We start from the raw sequence: 23301 nt of genomic DNA on the forward strand, positions 1-23301 counted from the left end.
CATTCCGTTCCCGTACATCTCAAATGTCCTCGTTCTTCAAGGACCGCAACTTCCCCCCTCTCAGTGGTTGAGAACACCCTCGACCATGTCTCCTGCATTTCCCGCAACACATCCCTCACTCCCCGTCCCCGCAATAACAACCAAAACAGAATCCCCGTCATCCTCACGTTCCCGTGCACTAACCTACGGATCCAACACATCATCCTCTGATATCTCCAACCCCACTACCAAAGACATATTTCCCTCCCCATTCTTATCTGCTTTCCAGAGGGACCACTCTCTCCAGGAATCCCTTATCCGATCCACACTCCCCTCCAGCCCCACGACACCCAGCACTTTCCCCTGCAACCCCAGGAAGTGCTACACTTGTCCCCACACCACCTCCCTCACCCCCATCCCAGGTCCCAAGATGAATTTCCGCATCAAGCAGATGTCCACCTACGCATCCGCCAATGTGGTATACTGCATCCGCTGTACCCGGTGTGGCCTCCTTTACGTTGGGGAAACCAAGCAGAGGCTTGGGGACCACTTTGCAGAACACCTCCGCCCGGTTCGCAATAAACAACTGCACCTCCCAGTTGCGAACCATTTTAACTCCCCCTCCCATTCCTCAGATGACATGTCCATCATGGGCCTCCTGCAGTGCCACAACGATACCTCCTGAAGATTGCAGGAACAGCAACTCATATTCCGCCTGGGAACCCTGCAGCCATATGGTATCAATGTGGACTTCACAAGCTCCAAAATCTCCCCTCCCCCCATCACATTCCAAAAGCAGCCCAATTCGTCCCTGCCTCCCTAACCTGTTCTTCCTCTCACCTATCCCCTCCTCCCACCTCAAGCCCCACCCCCATCTCCTAAACTCATCCTGCCCCCTTGACCTGTCTATCCTCCCTGGACTGATCTATCTCCTCTCTCACTCCTCATCTACACTCACCTTCACTGGCTCCATCCCTACCTCTTTAACCTGTATGTCTTCTCTCCACCTATCTTCTCCTCGATCCATCTTCCATCCGCCTCCCCCTCTCTCCCCATTTATTTCAGAATCCCCTTGCCCTCCCCCATTTCTGAAGAAGGGTGTAGGCCCAAAACATCAGCTTTCCTGCTCCTCTGATGCTGCTTGGCCTGCTGTGTTCATCCAGCTCTACACCTTGTTATCCCAGATTCTCCAGCATCTGCAGCTCCTACTCTCTCTGAAAAAATTTTAGATCAATTGTGTTTGGTTTAAGATTAAACTACATTTTACATTCTGACCAATTTATAGTTCGAAAAAGGAATAAAATCCCCTCATATCTGTACTAATTATTCACCCTATTTGAATTTTGCTTTGTTTAATAACTGCGACACTACAGGTCCTTCTGTGATTGTGATTTTCAACAGCACTGCAAGTTCATAGTCATGCACTCAGTTATATACTTAAGGTAATATTTATTTTATACCTTCTGCAGTACTTACTGAATTGTCTTTGACGTTTGCCCTTTTCCGTGGAAGCGTGAATTTATGCTTTGTTTGAATGGTATTTGCAATATGAAGACAACTAAATTTGAAAACTCAAGCAGCCTTGTTAACTTTTTAAGATACAACTGGATGGCAATTTGATCTTTAACTGTGCCTGAGAGGAATTTTTGGTGCACTTGAATTAGAAAACCAGGTGGACACAAAATAGGCATTTTTAATCTCTCAACATTTTTAAACTGCAAGCTACAGAAGGCACTAGTTTTATTTATTTTAAGAGCAATGTCTTTTTAACAAAATGCTTTGTTCTTTGCATGCTGCTTAGCAGCCTCTGTGTTAATTGTATACTTACTCTCTTTAATTCTATGTAATTAGTGGCCATCAGCTGGGAATTTACATGTAATTCTATAAATAGTGCCAGACTGAAACTTTGGGGTCTTGGTCAGGAGGTGTAAGTTCAGAAGAAATAGGACTCAACAGAGGTCTTTCATCTCATCAAATCCATTGCACAACTCAATAGGATCACTGTCGATTAACTAATTCAAACCATTTCCTACACTATCCCAGCATTGCTTGATGCTTCGAATACATAGAAAGCTGTCAACTTCAGTCTTCATCATACTCAGACTCCTTACTCTCTCGGCTGAAAATTCAAAAATTAAGCATCATCTGTGTGAAGAATTTCCACTCACCTCAATCATACATGATCTGCCTCTTTCTTGGAGACTGTGTGTCCTGGATCTGTATCCTCCCTCTTAGGGGAAATATCCTTCCTGTATCTATTCAATTGATCCTTGAAAGTATTTTGTACATTTAAATTCTTTGAAACTCCAGAGAATACAGGCCCATTTTATTTTAATCTTTCTGCAACTTGTAACTTGTAAGCTGATAATGTATGTTATTATAAATATAAAAAACCTACAAAACTTCGTATTTAGAGGCTGCAGTTCTATCTTCCACCATAAATATTTGGTTAAAGTAAGGATTGGAAAACAAGTTAAAAAAGAAACAGACAGAAAGCTAGAAGTGTAATAGTCACTGTGGAAAATGACAGAACACAAGCGTTTATTGGGGTTTGGCTATCCTCTGATACTTCTGGATTCTGTAACATATGACAAGTAGAAGAATATATTAAACGTGGATTGCATCCAAAGATGAAACAACGAATGGCCTTGAGGTTGTTGCTTCCTATGTGAAACATGAGATCTAAACACATTGGCTGAAGATCATGAATCAAGATTCCTTATTCTATTGGTGTCTGGTCTTCACATGTATGAAGGGAAATTAGGGTAAAACATAGTATTGATGTGGAAGTAATCCTATGGTTCACATCGGTTGAGGAAATCCTTTGCCTGTTACTCACTTTTTCCATGAGATTACATTCTGCCAAAGACAAGTTTTCTTCCAGTGAAAGTGCAGTTCCCATTATCACTGATACAATTTTAACCTCACTGCGAAGCCTCTTCCAGGGATGCCTAACCTGAAGAAGTTACCCTCCTCCCTCCGGACCAACCTCAGGGAATCTCTCTCCCACTGCAACTCTCTTGTAATCTCTCCATCTTCGGTCCGCCTCCCCCTCTCTCCCTATTTATTCCAGAACCGTCACCCCATCGCCCTCTCTGATGAAGGGTCTAGGCCCGAAACGTCAGCTTTCGTGCTCCTGAAATGCTGCTTGGCCTGCTGTGTTCATCCAGCTTCACACTTTATTATCTTCTTCCAGTGAAAGTCTGCTTGAGGGCCCTGCTAAGTGTCCTCCCTCACTGGAACCACTCGTGTATGGTCCCATTACATACAAGAAGTAGGACAGAAATAAAATATTTGGGAGACTTATCCCTATTAGTTGGGAAATTGAAGCTTTTGTTAGAGTTTTTGGATGAAATTGACAAGAAAGATAATATGTTAAGTAACTATGAGGTGGGTCAAAATTTGGTAAATTTGAGAAATGTATATTCCATGGAAGAATGCATCGATGATTTTCACAGACTGCATAAAATATTTTTAAATAATTCTGATACCAGGTGCCAGCACCAATAGAAAAGAAGGACTGAAAACGGACAAAATGAGGATGTAAAATCTCTTAGCATTTCTGAATATTACAGCAGAATACAGAATTGGAACTAAACTACTCATTGAATGAATGCGCAAAGAATATTTAATAGAGATTTCAATATTATCCAAAATATTATTATGCAGAGAGCTATGCAAAGGGAAAAGACAAGTTCTTCAGATTAACAAATTGCAAAGAAAATTCTGAGGAACAGGATAAAGACAATATAAATCTGAAGAAATTTCATTGGCCACAAGAATTTTTAGTCCTGTCATATTGTAGATTCTTTTAAACCTGCAATACCAGACGGTTCATATGCATAAACATTTGGTAAAGCAAATTAAAACTTTAACAAAAATGTCCTTTAGGGAAGGAAACTGCCATGCTCACCTGGTCTGGCCTACATGTGACTTCAGACCCACAGCAATGTGGTTGATGCTGAACTGCCCTCTGGGCAATTAGAGATGGGCAATAAATGCTGCCTGGCCAGCAATGCCCTTATCCTGTTAATGAATTTAAAACAAAACAGAAATTGCTGGAAACGCTCAGCAGGACTGGTAGCATCTGTAGGGAGAAATCAGAGTTAGTATCTCGGGTGGAGTGACCCTTCCTCAGACCCGAAACATTAACTTACATTTCTCTCCGCACATTCTGGCAGACCTGCTGAGTTTTCTCAGGAATTTCTGTTTCTGTTTCTGATTTACAGCAATTGCAGTTCTTTTGATTTTTATATAGATTAAAACCTTATCTTGAATTCACTAAGTAGTGAAGAGCAACATAAGATTAAGAAATATAAAAAGGTGCTTGTTTTTTGGTTTGTTGAAAGCAACACTTTGTTATCACCAAACTGATTTGTACTTCCATTTAAAGTAGATGCAATATGCCAATGTCAAAGTGCAGGTGCACTGTCTGGTGAGATATTTCTGTATCTATGACCTATGAACAAGATACAAGTGAAAACTGACATGGAATACTTTATGAAGTCAGTTGATCTGCAGTCCACCTGGTCAAAACATTATTGCTTGCTCTCACAAAACCTGATAATGTGCATCTAAGCGGTAAACATGTCTTAATGGCACCAGGTGATAAATCAGAGGAATAGAAAACAAATCATCTGGAAGTTTGAAAGGTATACAAGTAATTTACTCACTCTGCCGACAAAAAGTTTAAAAATCTTATTGAAAGATGCAGATGTATCTATTAAAAGAGACTATGGGGCTAACAGAAAAGATGAGGGAAAAGTGTAAAATCTACAACAATAAAGTATTGAAGGATGGTGTCACATACTATACCGAGCCATGAGCATGTGACTTTAACTAAGTAGCTGCCATGAAACTAAATGTACGGAGCAAAGACATGTTCAAGACATGGTGACCATTAAATCTTTCCACACTAATACCTCGGAAATACAAAAGGGTTTCTCTAGATTAGATTGAGAAATGAGTAGAGATTGGTACCTGTGAACTTTCTGACTGATAACTGATTAATTCAAAGATATGTGAAAACATAAACAGCATCGTCTGTTCTTCTGAGGAAGGATCTAGGCGCGAAATGTCAGCCTTCCTGCCCCTCTGATGCTGCTTGGCCTGCTGTGTTCAGCCAGCTCTACAACTTGTTGTCTCATGGTCACGAATACCATTGCAGAGAGTCTTTTAAGCAATGGATTGTGTGACAGGAACAATGTATATTGATGAAATAGTGAGTAAAATTTTAGTTAAGTAACTAGGCTGCAAGGAGACATCCACCTTAACATTGGTAGTTTTTGCAAAGAATTCATTTCAGATAATTAATGGTTATAGACCCTATCAATTATGGACAAAATGCCAAATTGGCTTTGGTTCTGTGTTTTAGCCCTCCTAATCTGCAATTAGTTCAGTTTTTTCTGTATTTTCCATGTATTGTATGCAGGGAGACACTCAAGTCTGAAGGCCAAAATTTGGCAAACACTGGATCATTGTATAGTTCTGAGAGAGAGACAGAGTTCACTACAGTATGTTAAAGTAACATTTCTTCTCTGCCAGACTGCGCTGTGCCTTCACTATGGACAGGGCAGGTGAGGCAAAGTGGGACGCCCTGAATCTACCCCAGGCAGAATGGTTCAGTCTATTGGCGCCAGTCTTCTCCACACTAGCCAATGGAGACAACCATTCCCCTGCTCTCCCCCATCCTCCCAAAGGAATCTGAGCAGCCATAGCAAGATGCATTCTCATCTGCATGCTATAGCCTGGAGCGATGAATACTGACAAACCCCATTCTATCAATTGGCTGACGAAGAATCTGTCTCAGTTTTGACACCCGCCATTTAGATACATAGAAGATAAGAGCAAAAGGAGGCCATTCAGCCCGTCGATCCTGCTCTGCCATTCATCACAATCATGGCTGATTGTCCAACTCAATAGCCTAATCCTGCTTTCTCTCCATAACCTTTGATCTCATTCACCCCAGTGCTATATCTAGCCACCTCTTATGTTCAATGTTCCTGTGGTAATCCACAGGCTCACCACTCTTTTCAAGAAGAAATGTCTCCTCATCTCTGTCCTAAATAGTCTACCCTGAAACCTCATACTGTGATCCTGGTTTGAGACACACCCACCATCGGGAAAATCCTCTCTGCATCTACCCTGTCTTGTCCTGTTCGAATTTTAAAAGTCTCTATGGGATTCCCCCTCATTTGTCTGAACTCCAGCGAAAACAATCCTAAACTTATCCGTCTCTCCTCACACATCAGTCCTGTCATCCCCAGAATCAACCTGGGAAACCTTTGCTGCACTCCCTCAAGAGCATCCTTTCTCAGGAAAGGAGAACAAAACTAAACACAGTACTTTAGGCGTGGCCTCACCAAGGCCTTGTACAACTGCAACAACACATCCCTGCTCCTGTACCGGAAACGTCTCGCTATGAGGAACAGGAGAATATTGTAGAGGAGATGACTGAGTTACGGGCTACTAGAATTGAAAGGATTAAGGGTAGTCAGGAGGAGGTGTTATCAATTCTAGAAGGTGTGAACATAGATAAATCCCCTGGGCCAGATGGGATTTTTCCGAGGATTGTCTGGGAAGCTAGGGAGGAGGTGGTGGAGCCTTTGGCCTTGATCTTTGAGTCCTCATTGTCTACAGGTTTAGTACCACAGGACTGGAGGATTGCAAATGTTGTGCCCTTGTTCAAGAAGGGCAGTAGGGATGACCCAGGTAATTATAGACCTGTGAGCCTTACGTCTGTTGTAGGAAAAGTTTTGGAAAGGATTATGAGAGATAAGAGTTATAATCATCTAGCAAGCAACAATTTGATTGGAGATAGTCAGCATGGATTCATCAAGGGCAGGTCATGTCTCACAAACGTCATTGAGTTTTTTGAGAAGGTGGTCAAGCATGTGGATGAGGGTAGGGCAGTTGATGTGGTGTACATGGACTTCAGTAAAGTCTTTGGTAAGGTTCCATGTGGTAGGCTATTGGAGAAAATACAGAGGCACGGGCTTGAGGGAGATTTAGCAGTTTGGATTAGAAACTGGCTTTCTGTAAGAAGGCAACGAGTGGTGGTTGATGGAAAATATTCAGCCTGGAGTCAGGTCACTAGTGGTGTGCCTCAAGGATCTGTTTTGGGACCACTGCTGTTTGTAATTTTTATAAATGACTTGGACGCAGGCATTGGTGGATGGGTTAGTAAGTTTGCAGATGACACTAAACTCGGTGGAGTGGTGGGCAGTGTGGAAGAATGTTGCAGGTTGCAGGGAGACTTGGATACACTGCAGAACTGGGCCGAAAGGTGGAAAATGGAGTTTAATACAGATAAATGTGTGGTGATTCACTTTGGGAGGAATAATAGGAAGGCAGAATACAGGGTCAATGGAAAGATTCTTGGTAGTGTGGATGTGCAGAGGGATCTTGGTGTCCATGTACATAGATCCCTGAAAGTTGCCACTCAGGTTGATGGTGCTGTTAAGAAGGCTTATGGTGTGTTAGGTTTTATTGGTGGAGGGATTGAATTCCGGAGCCGTGATGTCTTGCTGCAACTGTACAAAACGCTACTGCGGCCTCATTTGGAATATTGCATGTAGTCCTGGTCGTCCCATTACAGGAAGGATGTGGAAGCATTGGAAAAGATGTGGACGAGATTTACCAGGGTGTTGCCTGGTCTGGAGCTCAGGCCCTATGATGAAAGGCTCAGGGACTTGGGTCTGTTCTCATTGGAGAGAAGGAGGCTAAGAGGGGATTTAATAGAGACATACAAGATGATAAGAGGATTAGATAGTGAGAGTGGACAGTGAGAGTCTTTTTCCGAGGATGATGACTTCAGCTTGAACAAGGGGGCATAGCTACAAATTGAGGGGTGATAGATTTAAGACAGATGTCAGAGGCAGGTTCTTTACTCAGAGAGTGGTAAGGGTGTGGAACGCCCTGCCTGCCAATGTAGTTAACTCAGCCACATTAGGGGCATTTAAACAGTCCTTGGATAAGCATATGGATAATGATGGGATAGTGTAGGGGGATCGGCTTAGATTAGTTCACAGGTCAGCGCAACATCGAGGGCCGAAGGGCCTGTTCTGCGCTGTATTGTTCTATGTTCTGTGTTCTATGTTCTATGAAGCCCACCATACCATTTGCCTTCTTTACCACCTGCTGCACCTGCATGCTTACCTTCAGCAACTGGTGCACAAGGACACCCAGGTCCCACTGCACACTCCCCTCTCCCAAGTTACAGCCCTCCAGTTAGTAACCTGCCTACTTGCTTTTGCCTCCAATGTGCATGACTTGACTGCATTTGCCATTCATTTGTCCACTCACCCAACTCTCCAGATCATGCTGAAGGATCTCTGAATCCTTATCACAGTTTACCCTCCCACCAAACTTAGTATCGTCTGCAAGCTTTCAGATGTTATTTTTTGTTCCCTCATATCACTCACATATATTGTAAATAGCTGGGTCCCAGCACCGATCCCTGTGGCATCCCACAAGTGACTGCCTGCCAATTTGAAAAGGACCCGTTAATTCCTATTGTTTATTTCCTCTCTGCCAACCAATTTTCTGTTCATCTCAACCCACTTCCCCCAATCCCACACCCTTTAATCTTACAAAATAATTTCCTGTGTAGGGTCACTGGACCAGAAATGTTAACTCTGTTTACTCCTCCACAGATGCTGCCAGACCTGCTGAGCTTTTCCAACAACTTTGTTTTTATTCCTTTGCAGGCCTTTGTCAAACACTTTCTGAAAGTTCAAATGTACCACATTGACTGGATCCCCCGCCACCCCATCAAATCTATGAACTACTTCTTTATAAAACGCCAACAGTTTTGTCAAGCATGATTTCCCCTTCATAAATCTATGCTGACTCTGATTCTGCCCCTGTTTTCTAAATGTTCTGCTATAAAATCCTTGATAATCCTTAATTCAAGAGTTTTTCTCTCTACCAATGTTAGGCTTACTGGTCTATAATTCCCTATTTTCCCTCCACCTTCCTTTTTGAATATTGGAGTGACATTAGCCACTTTCCAATTTGCAGGGACTGTTCCAGAGTCTATAGAATCCTGGAGGGTGACCATCAGTGTATCCATTATTTCTCGAACCACATCCTTAAGAGCTCTGGGATGTAGATTATCAGGACCTGGGAACTTATCTGTCTTAAATCCCATCAAATTTCCCAACACTGTTTCTCTACTAACATTGATGTCTGTCATTTCTTCCATCTCACTAAATCTTGCATTCTCCAACATTTCTGGTATCTGATATGTGTCCTCTTTTGTGAAGACAGAACCAAAGTGTGTATTCAGTTGTTCAGCCATTTCTTTTCCCCCGATGATATATTTCCCTGTTTCTGTCTGTAGGGAACTACATTTGTCTTCACCAATCCCTTTCGCTTCGTATACCTATAGAAACTGTCAGTGTCAGTCTTTATGGTCCCTGCAAGCTTACTTCCATACTCTATTTCCTCCTTCTTAATCAATCCTTTTGTTCTACTTAGCTGAATTTTAAATTGCTCCCAATCCTCAGACATATTATTTTTTCTTGACCAATCTGTATGCTTCTTCCTTGGATTGGATACTATCTCTTATTTCCTTTGCAAGCCATGGATTGGCCCTCTTACCCATTTTGCTTCTGTGCCAGACAGGAATAAACAGTTGTTGCAGATCCCCCATATGTTCCTTGAATGATTGTAACTGCCTGTCCACCTGTTATCCTTTAAGTAGCTCTCCCTAATCTATCAAGTGGTCTCTGAATCAACTACCTCACTCTCCATCTTGATAAAAAAAATTCTATCATGTTGTGGCTGTTCATCACCAAGGGATCTCACACGAGATTGGTAATGATTCCCTTTTCATTACATAGCTCCCAGTCTAAGGTGGCCTGCTCTCTAGTTGGTTCCTCCACATATTGATCAAGAAAACTATCCCATACACATTCCAGGAATTCCTCCTTTATGGCATTGTGGCTAATTTGGTTTGTCCAATCTATGTGCAGATTAAAATCACCCATGATCGCTGACATTCCCTTATTGCATGCACCTCTAATTTCCTGTTTAATGCCATTCCCAATATCACCACTGCAGTTTGGGGGTCTATATACGATACTCACAAATGTTTTTTGCCCCTCGGCATTTCTTAGCTCTACCCAAACAAACTCCTCATTGTCAGTGCTAATATCCTTTCTCATGATAGCATTTATCTATCACGTAAATCAAACGTTAAGGTTTGCTCTTCGAGGCTAATTGAGCTAGTTACAAAAGTTTTAGTTCTAAACAGCTGATAACAGTAAACAAGACAAATGGTTTCCTTATATAAGAATCACATAAAAGTTAGCATGCCCAAAATGTTGGTCTTCATTGCAAAGGGGATACAGTTTAAAAAGAGGGAAGGTCTGCTTTTGCTGTAGGGGGCATTGGTGAGAATGCACCTGGACTACAGTGTACAGTTTTGGCCTCTTTATTGGAGCAGCATGTATGGTGGTATAAATAAATGGTTGTGAAGGTGTTAAGGTTCATTTTACATTGGCTCCACCCCAGTACTGATGTCACGCACAACCTGTGGCTGGAAACAACTAATTTTACTTGATATTTTGGAGGAAACAGATATATATTTACCTGAAGGTCCTGGTAATTATACCTTACCAAGTGTACTTGTATTTATTGTCAACATGCTATACACCTTCTTGTTATCTGAGAACTGTAGATACTCTATGGTGGTGTATCTTTTATTACTAATCACTAGGTAGGCCAAGGCCAAAGGAAGGCTAATTGGAGTGAACTAAGTCACAGTATCCTTACCCAGAACCACATCCTGGCAGAAGTGGTTAAACCACAAGGTACTGGAGTAGTCATCTAGGAAAATCTCACACAAATTAAACTGGAAGTAATTCACAGAAGATTTACTTCACTGACTTCTGGCATGAAGGGGTTATCTTGTGAAGAAAGAGCATAAGAACATAAGAGCCAGAAGCAGGAGTAGGCCATCGGCCCTTTGAGCCTGCTCCACCATTCAATAAGACTATGCCTGATCTCTTCATGGCCTCAGCTCCACTTACCCACCCTCTCACCACAACCCTTAATTCCTTTACTGGTCAAAAGATTATTGATCTTAGCTTTAAAAACACTCAAGAAGGAAGCCTCAATGACTTTCTTGATGCGGGAGTTCCACAGATTCACAACCCTTTGGGTGAAGAAGTTGCTCCTTAATTCAGTCCTAAATCTGCTCCCCCTAATTTTGAGGCTCTGCCCCCTTGTTCTAGTTTCACCCACCTGTGAAATCAACCACCCTGTTTCTATCTTATATATTTCCTTTATAGTTTTATATGTTAGTATAAGTTAACCCCTCATTCTTTTCAATTCCAATCCTTATAATCCCAGTCTACTCAGACTCTCCTCATAAGCCAACCCTCTCAACTTCAGAATCAACCTACTAAATTAACTCTGCGCCCTCTCCAGTACCGGTACATCCCTTCTCATGTAAGGAGATCAAAACTAAACACAGCACTCCAGATGTGGCCTCCTATACAGCTGTAACATTACCTCCCTGTTTTTTAACTCAATCCCTCTAGCAATGAAGGATAAAATTCCATTTACCTTCTTAATTACCTGTTGTACCTGCAAACCAACCGTCTGTGATCCATGCACAAGGAGTGACAGGTCCCTATTCACATCAGCATGCTGCAATTTGGCATTGGTTTCCCATCTTCGGACCTCTTGGCATCAGGGTAGCCCACAAACCCACCAACACACTAAAACAGCAGCTAATGAACTTAAAAGACCCTATACAGACAACAAATAAAACAAACGTCATCTACAAAATACCTTGCAAGAACTGTGACAAACACTACATTGGACAAACTGGCAGAAAGCTAGACACCAGGATACATGAACATCAACTAGCCACAAAACGACATGACCCACTATCACTAGTATCCTTACATACAGATGAGGAAGGACACCACTTTGATTGGGTAAACACATCCATCCTAGGACAAGCCAAACAGAGACATGCACGAAAGGCCCGAAGATGCTGCAATTTCTTTATTGTACAAATAATAGTCCTTTTTACTCTTATTCCTGCCAAAATGGATGACTTCCCATTTATCAACATTGTATCCCATCTGCCAGATCTTTGCCTGCTCAATGTTGAGCTAGTTGAGCTTTGTATTCATTGGAGTTTACAAATTAAGAGGGAACCTAACGAGATATATGAGACTCAAACAGGGTAGATGCTGAAAGTGTGGAATAGATAACACTGTTTGAAAATAAAAGGCCTATTTAAAGTAGAGATGCGGAGGAATTGCTTCTTTGAGAGGGTTGAGAGCCTTTGGAATTTTCCTCCACAGCGGGCAGTGGAGGAGATTGAGTTAAACAGATTTTTGATCAGCAAAGGAGTAATGGGTTATGGGTTTGAAAGTGGAGTTAATCAGATAAGCTGAGATCTCATAGAATAACAGGACAACTTTGATGGGCCGAATGGTCATCTACTGCTCCTATTTCATGTGTTCTTACGGTATCATTAAATGAACTTTCAGGCATTTACTTTATGCATATTGATGCATTTATTATTAATAATAGGATTAAAGTAAAATTTACAATTGGGAGAGAGGCTTGTGGAGTTTAAAATATAATAACAAAGTGTGGGGCTGGATGAACACAGCAGGCCAAGCATCATCTTAGGAGCACAAAAGCTGATGTTTCGGGCCTCAACCCTTCTATTAGAAAAAGGGGGATGGGGAGAGGATTCTGAAATAATTAGGGAGAGAGCGGGAAGCGGACTGATGATGGATAGAGGAGAAGATAGGTGAAGAGGTGAGTATAGGTGGGGAGGTAGGGATGGGATAGGTCAGTCCGGGGAGGATAGACAGGTCAAGGGGGCGGGATGAGGTTAGTAGGTAGGAAATGGAGGTGCGACTTGAGATGAGAGGAGGGGATAGGTGAGAGGAAAAACAGGTTAGGCAGGTGGGGACAAGCAGGGCTGGTTTTGGGATGCAGTGGGGGAAGGGGAGATTTTGAAGCTGGTGAAGTCCACGTTGATACCATTGGGCTGCAGGGTTCCCAAGCGGAATATGAGTTGCTGTTTCTGCAACCTACAGGTGGCATCATTGTGGCACTGCAGGAGGCCCAGGATGGACATGTCATCTAAGGAATGGGAGGGGGAGTGGAAATGGTTTGCGACTGGGAGGTGCAGTTGTTTACTGTAAACCAAGCGTAGGTGTTCTGCAAAGCGGTCCCCAAGCCTCTGCCTGGTTTCCCCAATGTAGAGGAAGCCAGACAGTGTACAGCGGATGCAGTATACCACATTGGCAGATGTGCAGGTGAAAATCTGCTTGATGTGGGAAGTCATTTTGGGCCCTGGGTTGGGGGTGAGGGAGGAGGTGTGGGGGCAAGTGTAGCATTTCCTGCGGTTGCAGGGGAAAGTGCCGGGTGTGGTGGGGTTGGAGGCCAGTGTGGAGCGGACAAGGGAGTCGCAGAGAGAGTGGTCTCTCCGGAAGGCAGACAAGGGTGGGGATGGAAAAATGGCTTGGGTGGTGGGGTCAGATTGTAAATGGCGGAAGTGTCGGAGGATGATGCGTTGTATCCGGAGGTTGGTGGGGTGGTATGAGAGAACAAGGGGGATCCTCTGGGGGCGGTTGTGGCAGGGGCGGGGTGTGAGGGATGTGTTGCGGGAAATGTGGGAGACGCGGTCAAGGACGTTCTCGACCACTGCAGGGGGGGATTGTTGCAGCCCTTGAAGCATGATGACATTTGGGATATGCGGGAGTGGAATGCCTCATCCTGGGAGCAACTAAGATGCTGCTTGGCCTGCTGTGTTCATCCAGCTCCACACTTTGTTATCTTGGATTCTCCAGCATCTGCAGTTCCCATTATCCCTGGCTTTAAAATATTAAAATATATAGACTTTGCTAACTTTGATGTGGAAGAGTTAAACAAAATGATGAAGTCCTTTAAAATGGAGAATTTTTAGGGACAAATGAAATAGTTAAAAAACTCTAGCTGGATTAATGTCTACTCAAGTTTCCGTACTTAAGTACCTCAAAGAACAGCAACTAATAATTATAGCAATGCTTCACATACTAGCTTTCCTGATGCGTATTCTACTGCAGTTGGTTTCATAATATTCATGAATGGAACAAATTTGGCTAAGTATCAGTTTTGTTGAGTTTCAATCAGAGTTTCTTTCTTCAATGCTAGGCAAGTTTCCTCATGCTACTTACAAATCGCACCTCATTAGTTACCTGCCCATTCCCACAGCTCCCCTCTGTCCAATTCTAGCCCTATCCAACCTAATTGTTCAACAGTATTAATGGTACTTAAATGACTTTTAATTGTATTAAGGGTGGACATTAACTGGGAATTCTTGTCCCCTGTATAATTAGGAACCGGACCTAAACGCATCTCGGCATTGTGTGGTTGAGGGCTCACTCGACTTGACTGTTTCTCCTCTGTCAATGTCCAGGCGCCCCTGGATGGAAGGAACATGGTACTTACCAGTATGTTTAAGACCTTCCATGACCGGTGGGCACTAGGGGGCTGGAGAGCATTTTCAATCCCAGGAGTGGAAATTTAATTTGAATTGTAAAGTTTCTTTTAAAGTTGTTTTTTCATAGCGATTAGCATTTCCTTTTTAAATGGGCACTCAGTTGTATATAAGCTTTTCAAAAGAGAAACACGGGAACTGATTGAAACTGGAGTTAGGTTAACAAGTGTAAATAAAAGCTTTTAACATTTGTTCTACCGTTAGGCACTGGCTTTCTGGAATGCAACAGTACGCTGCTCCTGAATATCTAATAGAAAATTTACCAAGTTAAAGCCTCCAAATATGTTCTTGGTGCAGATTTTAATCACTTTTGAACTGGGCCTCTCGTCATGTCTTGTTGTGCCATTAATAATGAAAGAAATGGTGGAAAGTAGAAGGCTCAGGGAGAGAGAAGTAGGACACACCAACTTAACAATCAGTTCTGAAATGCATGTTAGCCACCAACATGTAACTTACATTAATCAAACTCTGAAATACTCTTCCGCTCCATCATTCAATTTATGCTTTGTGGTCGCTTATATAAATAATTACAGATATCTGAGAGTGAGTCACAGCCTAATTTGTGCGGTGTACAGGTGGTATCATAAATTACAAAGATGGAACTTGATTAAGCTGCTGCTTTATTACTATCTGGCTGTTAATTTTATAGTGTGTACTATGAAGCACATATTGTTCTTTAACACTGCTGATGTAAAGCTTTGCGTGTTGAGAATGCATATCGGGAATGTGGACTAATAGAAGGTTTACACAAATTTTAACCCATTAAGCGTAAGAACCAGGTTTTCAAGAGTAGCTCTAGACAATGATGTAACACAAATTATGACCTGAAAATGTAGCAAGGCAATTTACACCTAATGGTGTTTGATTCAAGTGCAGGCATTTGTAAAATAACGTTTCACAGTTATCGGTTAATGACAATGAAATAATATTGAATATAAATGGTGACAGGCTGATGTGAACCCACCATCACTGAATTGGATTACAGAAGTACAGAATGGTTTCTTTGACATTTGCCGATTTGAAGCTGGGTTGTACTCTGAGGAACAAGCAAATACAGAAATTGCTGAAGAAACTCAATATGTCGGGCAGCATCTGTGAAGAGAAAACAGAGTTAATATTCCAAGTCTAGTGACCCTCTGTTTGTACCGCAAGTTGAAGGGAATTAGCACTGCAGAATCTCAGTCACATTTCAGAAATAAGAATTATGAAACAAATTGTTCAACTACCAATGTTATTGCTAATGGTAACCTCTGCTGCAACAGCCATACTGCTCAACCATCCATTCTTCAGTACAATTCAGGTACTAATTTGTGTGTTTTTTTTACTTTATCTTTCTGGACTCACCTTTTATTTTTAACTTGTGTGTTTCATAAGTATTTCTGATGTGTAGTAATTAATGAACTCACTCATTTTGTTAATTCAAGAAAGCCTAGTTAAAATGATTTCTTTTAACACATGAATTCATTTGAGTCTGGGAGAAAAGTGTCTCCAAGCCAAGAGATCCATTTCAAATTAAACTCACTGCGATTGATTGACGGGGTGAGTACATAAAGAAAGGGTGCCTGCTAAGCCCTCCTCACATGGGTCTTATTGGTTGTTTTGCATTTAGAACCACTATAAATTGGGTAACTTTGTACAGGATCTTGGTGTAACAATATGTTCAAATGCACATGAGACACTTCTTTGGTTTAGCAGATTCAGGGTAAGTACTATGTCCTATATTTTTGGAACAGTTGACAGAGGTTCTTTCAGTTAGGAAGGGGAGGTACTGAATTGTTGGAATGTACAATTTTTGGTTTCAAATCCCTCTGAGTAGAATACAAGTTCCCAGTTACAGGCTATTGTATAATTGGGCTGCAGCATGACAGTCAAATAGAACAAAGGTATCAGACGAGAAGCTGTCGGATGAAGGAAGAAGGCCCTGAGCGGGAGGCTGTATCCACCAATGCTCGCAGAGACTGCTTCTCTTAATTCAGTTAGGAATAGTGTTTATGGTGGCTCTGCTGTGCCAGAGCATAGCCACAGACCGTGACACCCCCTTAAACTAGACCTGCAGTTGGAGTACAGGGCAAGGGTGGTTCTGTCAATTTCGGTCAAGGTCTCTGTGGTTCTTAATTTCTATCACCCCAGATCCTTCCAGGCTGGAGTTGATGATATCTTCAATGCCATTCATCACTGCCTCTGGAAGTTTATTAAAGCTCAACACGCAAGGAAAGCAAACTTCTTTGTCTTCTCCAAACGCAAAGAGAAACAGGAAAAGTGGGCACATGACTTTGTTGAGGTAGTGGGCTCCATAATGGGGCAGAAAATCATCAATTGCACACGTATGTGTTTCAACCATGATAATGAAGTTCCCACTCCTTTTCCATTATGTGTGTCACAATGCCAGCACTGTAATGTTGGTGAGGTTCTGCTCTCTGGCAGCTGTCACGATAGTTTCAACATGTATCAGGTAGCTACTTGTTATCTAAATAGAGAGAAACTTCAAAATGCTTTAGTGCAGAGGGATATAGGTGTCCTCATGCATGAAGCATAGAAAACTAGTATGCAAATACAGCAGGTAATAAGGAAGGCAAATGGAATTTTGGCATTTATTGCTCAAGAAGTAGAGTATAAAAGTGTTGTTGCAATTGTACGTGGCATTGGTAAGACCACATCTGGAGTACTGCATACAGTTTGGCCCATTCACTTGAGGAAGATAGATTCCAAATTTGAAAGGATCATCTCATGAGGAGAGATTGAGCAGTTTAGGCCTGTTCTTGCTAGTGTGTAGAAGAATGAGAGGTAATTGAGATATGTAAAATGCTAAAAGGTACTGACAAAGTAAATGGAGAGCAGATGTTCCTCCTTGTGGAACAATCAAGGGCAAGATCATAGTTTTGGACAAGGGCTAACAGAGATGAGGAGGGATTAGTTCTCTCAAAAGATCGTGAATTTGGAAATCACTGTCCTAGAGTCTGTTGGACGCAGGACACTGAATAAATTTAGAGAAGGAATAAACAGGTTTTTAATCAGTAATGGATTAAGGGGTTATGGGGAGTGGATGGAAAGGTAGGGTTGATGCTAAGATGAGACCAGCCATGATTGTATTAAATGGATAAATAGACTCATAGAGATGAATTGCCTACATTTGTTCCTAGTTCTTATATTCTAATGTTCTTATCCTATCTGTAAACTGAATCAGTGATAATGGGAACTGCAGATGCTGGAGGATCCAAGATAATAAAGTGTGGAGCTGGATGAACACAGCAGGCCAAGCAGCATCTCAGGAGCACAAAAGCTGACGTTTCAGCCTAGTCCCTTCATCACCTCTCTGGTGGAGGGTCTAGGCCCGAAACATCAGCTTTTGTGCTCCTGAGATGTTGCTTGGCCTGCTGTGTTCATCCAGCTCCACACTTTACTATCTGTAAACTACCAGGTTGAGCCAATGGGTTTTTCCTCAGCTGGGGGATGATAGGAGTCGTGCTTCTGGTTACTGACTCACCTCTCTCACTCACATACAGTATTCCTACTCTGACAGCCATGCTGTGAACGGGAAAAGTATGGACAAAACCATCAACGTCCAGAAACAATAGCTCCGCTGCATCAGTTCAGTACTTACAGACTGTCCCTTTGTAATTCCTAATGGTCTGCCGTGTCCTCCACAAACTGGCAATCGTGAAAGTGCAATCTTTTTCACAAATGTTTGCCAACACTGTAGGAGGTGATGAAGGAAGTAGTGAAATGCTGAAATTAGAAAAGCAATAAGTTGATAATGACATTATCTGATAACATCTCCAAATATACATGCAATACTCCACTGTTCATGGCCTTACACGATGACCAAACTCTGAAGAAAGAAAGTAAGGGGGATTTTTTTGCGGGTGGGGGAATGGTGAAGGTGTTGGCCAGAATACTGGTGTACCAGGATGCCTGGGGAGATTGATAATCATCCATTCAGTAATATAGTTGAAACTCCATCGTTTAGTAATTTATTGCACTGTAAGAAGGATTGGTGTCACTCTGTGGCCTGAAGCTGCTGCACAATGCCAGTCCTGGTAGCTACAAGGTGGTTTCTGACTCTCAGGGTGGAAGACTGTAGTTAGCCTTGCAAGATTCCCTTGAGAAAATCTGAGCCTTCAACACCAGGCTTTGAAGTGTACCATGTTGATATGAGTGATAGTTGTCTAGCTGATATAAAAAAAACAGCAGAAGAGGAGTGGTTGGGATCAGAGTGTAAACATTATCATCCCAAGAAAAGACAGTGTGTTTGAGTGGGGTAATTGTGGATCACAATCCAAACTCTGAAGAAAGAAAGTAAGAGGGATGTCATTATCAAATTGTTGCTTTTCTTATTTCAGCATTTTGACCAAGAGGACTTGGTGCTAGCCTGAAACAGAGAAGTGGGGAGGTGAGTCAGTGTGGAGTAACAGATATCCAGGGATTCGACAAGGGCATCAGAGTTTGCTGAGATGCTCAGAGACAGCCTGTCAGCACCACTGTTACTATGCATGCCTCCTCACTTCTTCCTTCATCACCTCCTACAGTGTTGGCAAACATTTGTGACAAAGATTGCACTTTCATGATTGCCAGTTTGTGGAGGACACGGCAGACCATTAGGAATTGCAAGGGACAATCTGTATGTACTGATCACAATCCACACACCCAATAATGAGCTTTAGCTTTCTTTACTAAATCAAATAGGAAGTGAAATGGGCAAAAATACTGCAGATTGGAAGGAGATTGAAGTACTTCTGCATAATTCAACACTGAAAGTACTGACTCTAGGCTCAGGAAATATTTAAAAGCTAAGGGAATAAATGTTTGACTGGCTTTCCAGGTCTACTTGCCAAACTGATGTTTGTGAAGATTTTGGAGGGACTTAAGAGGGTAAATGCTGAGAGGTGAGCTGTGATCTTCTGCAAAGCAGCAATCATTATCAGATTGCCATTCCATGCCCTGACTCTGCTCTGCTCCTTCAGTTGAGTCATTCGAGTCTAGCTTCTTTGGAAAAACAGAGCGTACAGATTAACTAATAGCCTTCTGTTGTGACTCTGGAGCACTGGGGGAATGGTATGTCACACTCCCTCTTTACAGCATTAACCATTCGAAATATCCATTAATGATGAGGTGAGTAGATGGCTGAGTGAATTGGTAGGGTGGCAGGTCAATGAGATGGGTGGATGGAGTGGTGGTTTTGGGCTGGATCTGAGGGGTTGTCAAAATCAGGAATAGTTGGGTCATATTAGGTTCGTGGGGGGCTGGGGGCAGGGATAGCGTTTGGTCAAGCTATGGTTGAGTCAGAGAGTAGCCATGAAGTTTGGAGGATGGTTGGTGCTGTGGAGAGATTGTCATGACTCAGGGGTCAGAGAGCTTCTCCAGAAAGCAGTTACATCCAACTGGAAGTAGTCAGGGATTGCTGTCGGGGGGGCGGGGGTGGATTTCAGGGGTTGGAGTCAGTTCTGTAATTACCCCAGGTTTTAGACGAGGCCTTTTCTATCTAATGTTTCCTGAGTAATGATCCAGGTAAGTGTATCAGAGCCATTCACAGTCTTTGAATTGAATGCAAAATGATTATCTTCCATGAAGGATCATGGAGAGCAGGGGAATTGCTTCATTGACAATCAAACTTCCTGGATAAATCCCATGTAAGTTAAAGTAGTGATTCTTCCCAACAATACAGACACAGAAAGACGTGAGGCATTGTTTCTGCTGGCCAGTGCATTTAAAACACAGGCCAGTCTCAATGTGAGGGACTGATCATTTAGGACTGAAATGAGGAAAAATTGCTACATTCAAAGCATTGTGAATCTTTGGAGTTTCCTATGCCCAGAAGAGTTGTAGATGCTTCATCATTGAATACATTTAAGGCTGGGCAGACACATTTTTGAGCTTTCAAGGAATCCGAGGATATGGAGAGTTGGCAGAAAAGTGGAGGTGAGTCCCAAAAGCACCAGCACTGACATTGCAAGCTCAATGGGCCATATGGTGCACTCCTGCTCTTAAATTCACGTTCAGCATTAGTTATCAACTTAATGGTAGAAAAAGGATCTTTGAACCAACTCATTTCTTAGGAGGGGTAACAAGTTGTGGGGTAGAATACTTTTATAAATCAGCCTGGACTCAATGGGATCACACCTGACTTTCAGTTAGACAGCCATTATTTCAAGATTGAGCAGATAATCTCAGTTTACAGTGCATTGCTAAAGGTACATTGTTGAAAATACATTCTTTCAGACCAGAGACTGAAAGGAATTTTTGTCTACCCGATTAGTTAAATGATGCCATCACATCACTTGTAGAAAAACACTGTGTATTTGCATTGTCGCTGTCATCATCTATCTAATTGTTATCTGTGGGATCGTGCTGCACAGCACTTCCTTAGCTGTGGATAGTGATTACACTTCAAACGTATTTCGTTAACTATGAACACTTTAGGAGAAAATGAAATAAGCTATAAAAATGCAAATTCACTGTTACACATTATCCTGCAAGTCTGTGACTAGGATTCCTCTAGGGTATTTTTTTTCCTGATTTTTCTTTTTTCATTTTAAATAATTAATAAATGTTTCTAGCACAGATTGGGTCCTGTTACGATGTGAAACACATTATAAAAAGTGACTGCCTGATAATACTTCCAGTAACACATCCATAGGGATGGCTGACGATGAGTAACTTGCAAAGCCTGTAGCTATGGGTTATCCACTTGAAAGTCACACATCACTTATATCAAACAAATTGAGCACTGGAGCAGGAGAATCTGCTCTCAAAGAATCAGCTGATGCCTCAGAATTAGATCAAGGAGCACTGTAAAACCTGTAGCACTCATGTGAAAAGGAGCGAGCAGAGATATTAGCGTGGGCACTGCAAGAGCTTGCCAGAGGACAAATTGAAGGCCACCTTGAGATGTTAAGTTGAAGTGAAGTTATTATTGCTATATGATAGGAACAAGGCAGCCAGTATGAGTGAAAGAAAGCCCTACCAAAAGAAATTAGATTAATGGCTGATTAATGTATTGGCTGATGGGAGTGCTGTTCAGAAGATTAAGACAGCTCACTGTAAGGTATGAAGTAGTGCCAAGAATTATTTACATCAACCAGAATTGGCAGGCAGCCTTTACTTCAAGATTTCATCCACACGACAAAATTGTGGTTGTGCATAAATAGTCAAATCTGTGTTTAAGTAGCCTATTTCAAATTATTTTATACATGTGAAAATCTTGAATTATCCACCAATTCCAAATGAACAAATTTGAATAAAGGGAAACTAACATTTTCAACCTTGTTTAGGTTCTAGAAATGTTAAATTGTTGGAGCTGGCTAAAGATAGTGTATGTTTATTATCACATCCTCAAGAGCCAGAAGAAGCATCACTCTGTGATAATGGGAACTGCAGATGCTGGAGAATCCAAGATAATGAAATGTGAGGCTGGATGAACACAGCAGGCCCAGCAGCATCTCAAGAGCACAAAAGCTGACGTTTCGGGCCTAGACCCGTCATCAGAGGCTCTGATGACGGGTCTAGGCCGGAAACGTCAGCTTTTGTGCTCCTGAGATGCTGCTGGGCCTGCTGTGTTCATCCAGTCTCACATTTCAGAAGCATCACTCTATTGCCTTATAGGTTGGTTAACCACTGATCGCTTCAATTTCTTTTGACTACAAAACAAATGACAATGTGACCATTTTATATTTTTAATTCTGTTAATTATATATTTACATTTACTCCAGCATGAGATTTAATGTTCATTTCTTTTCAAACAAATGTTTTTGCTCTCTGAAAGCTCTACTTATTTTGTTGACTCTAAAAGTCAAGTTCTTTCCAGTGTGTCTGCATTACAGCGTGTTTTTTTTCTGCCAAAAATAAATCACTTGATTTTATTCAATATATCCTTTGACAGGAATATAGAGTTCTGCCCAACAGCTCTGAAGAATTTGTGCTCAGTTATATTTTTATTGGCTTTAAATCTGAGGATAGAGCCAATGCATAGGTTACAGATTTACTGCTTCTCTAAAGTTCTGGAGTGTTTGCATCTATTATAGACTTCATTTTATATTGACCTGACGTGTAGTGAAATTCCACAAGGGAAGGTCAACATAATATATTTGCATAAGCTTTCAATGCTGTTAAATATAATAAATGAGACTATGACATTATACCAACCATTCGAACATCAAAGGTGTCTCTGCTTCCTGGAAGAAGAGTATATGATAATTGATGTGTTAATCCAGCAAGTGGATATTTGGCACATTTCCATCTCTGGTCCTTCTGAAATGAGCATGATTGAGTAGATTTCTACATTATGTAGAGTTGCTGGGTTAATTGTCTGCTGAATGCAAGTAGTGAGTAGTGGAGGAATGATTGCCTTTGTCAGATTGAAGCATTTTGTTAAAGTCACACATCTAGAAATCTTTAGACTTCTCATCAAGCAACAACCTAAATCCTTTGTACACTACCTGTATTTCTTTACTTGCAACACAAATCTGCTAACTGCTGCTAAGAGATACTGTCAGTCACAGTTTCCCCAGCAATAAATTGGAAGATAATAATGTGTTGTAGTTGTGTTCTTGAATTGACCTTTACTGATAGTAAAGATTGTTTTTTTTCATTATTCATGTGGATGCTGCTTTTGTGTAGTCCTTGAGTTCCAAGTTACATGTTAAGCGATGCTGTGAGGCACTATTGATTAAAGCAGAAGCAGCCACGGACCAGACTGATACAACAAAATAGTTCTACAATTTATTTCTATACACATTTACAGAACAAGGAAAAGAAGCACAGAATGTGATATAAGGTTGGAGCAGGGTGGAATTCAAAGTACATTT

The sequence above is a fragment of the Stegostoma tigrinum genome, chromosome 5 (assembly GCF_030684315.1).
Source record: "Stegostoma tigrinum isolate sSteTig4 chromosome 5, sSteTig4.hap1, whole genome shotgun sequence".
NCBI lineage: Eukaryota > Metazoa > Chordata > Chondrichthyes > Orectolobiformes > Stegostomatidae > Stegostoma > Stegostoma tigrinum.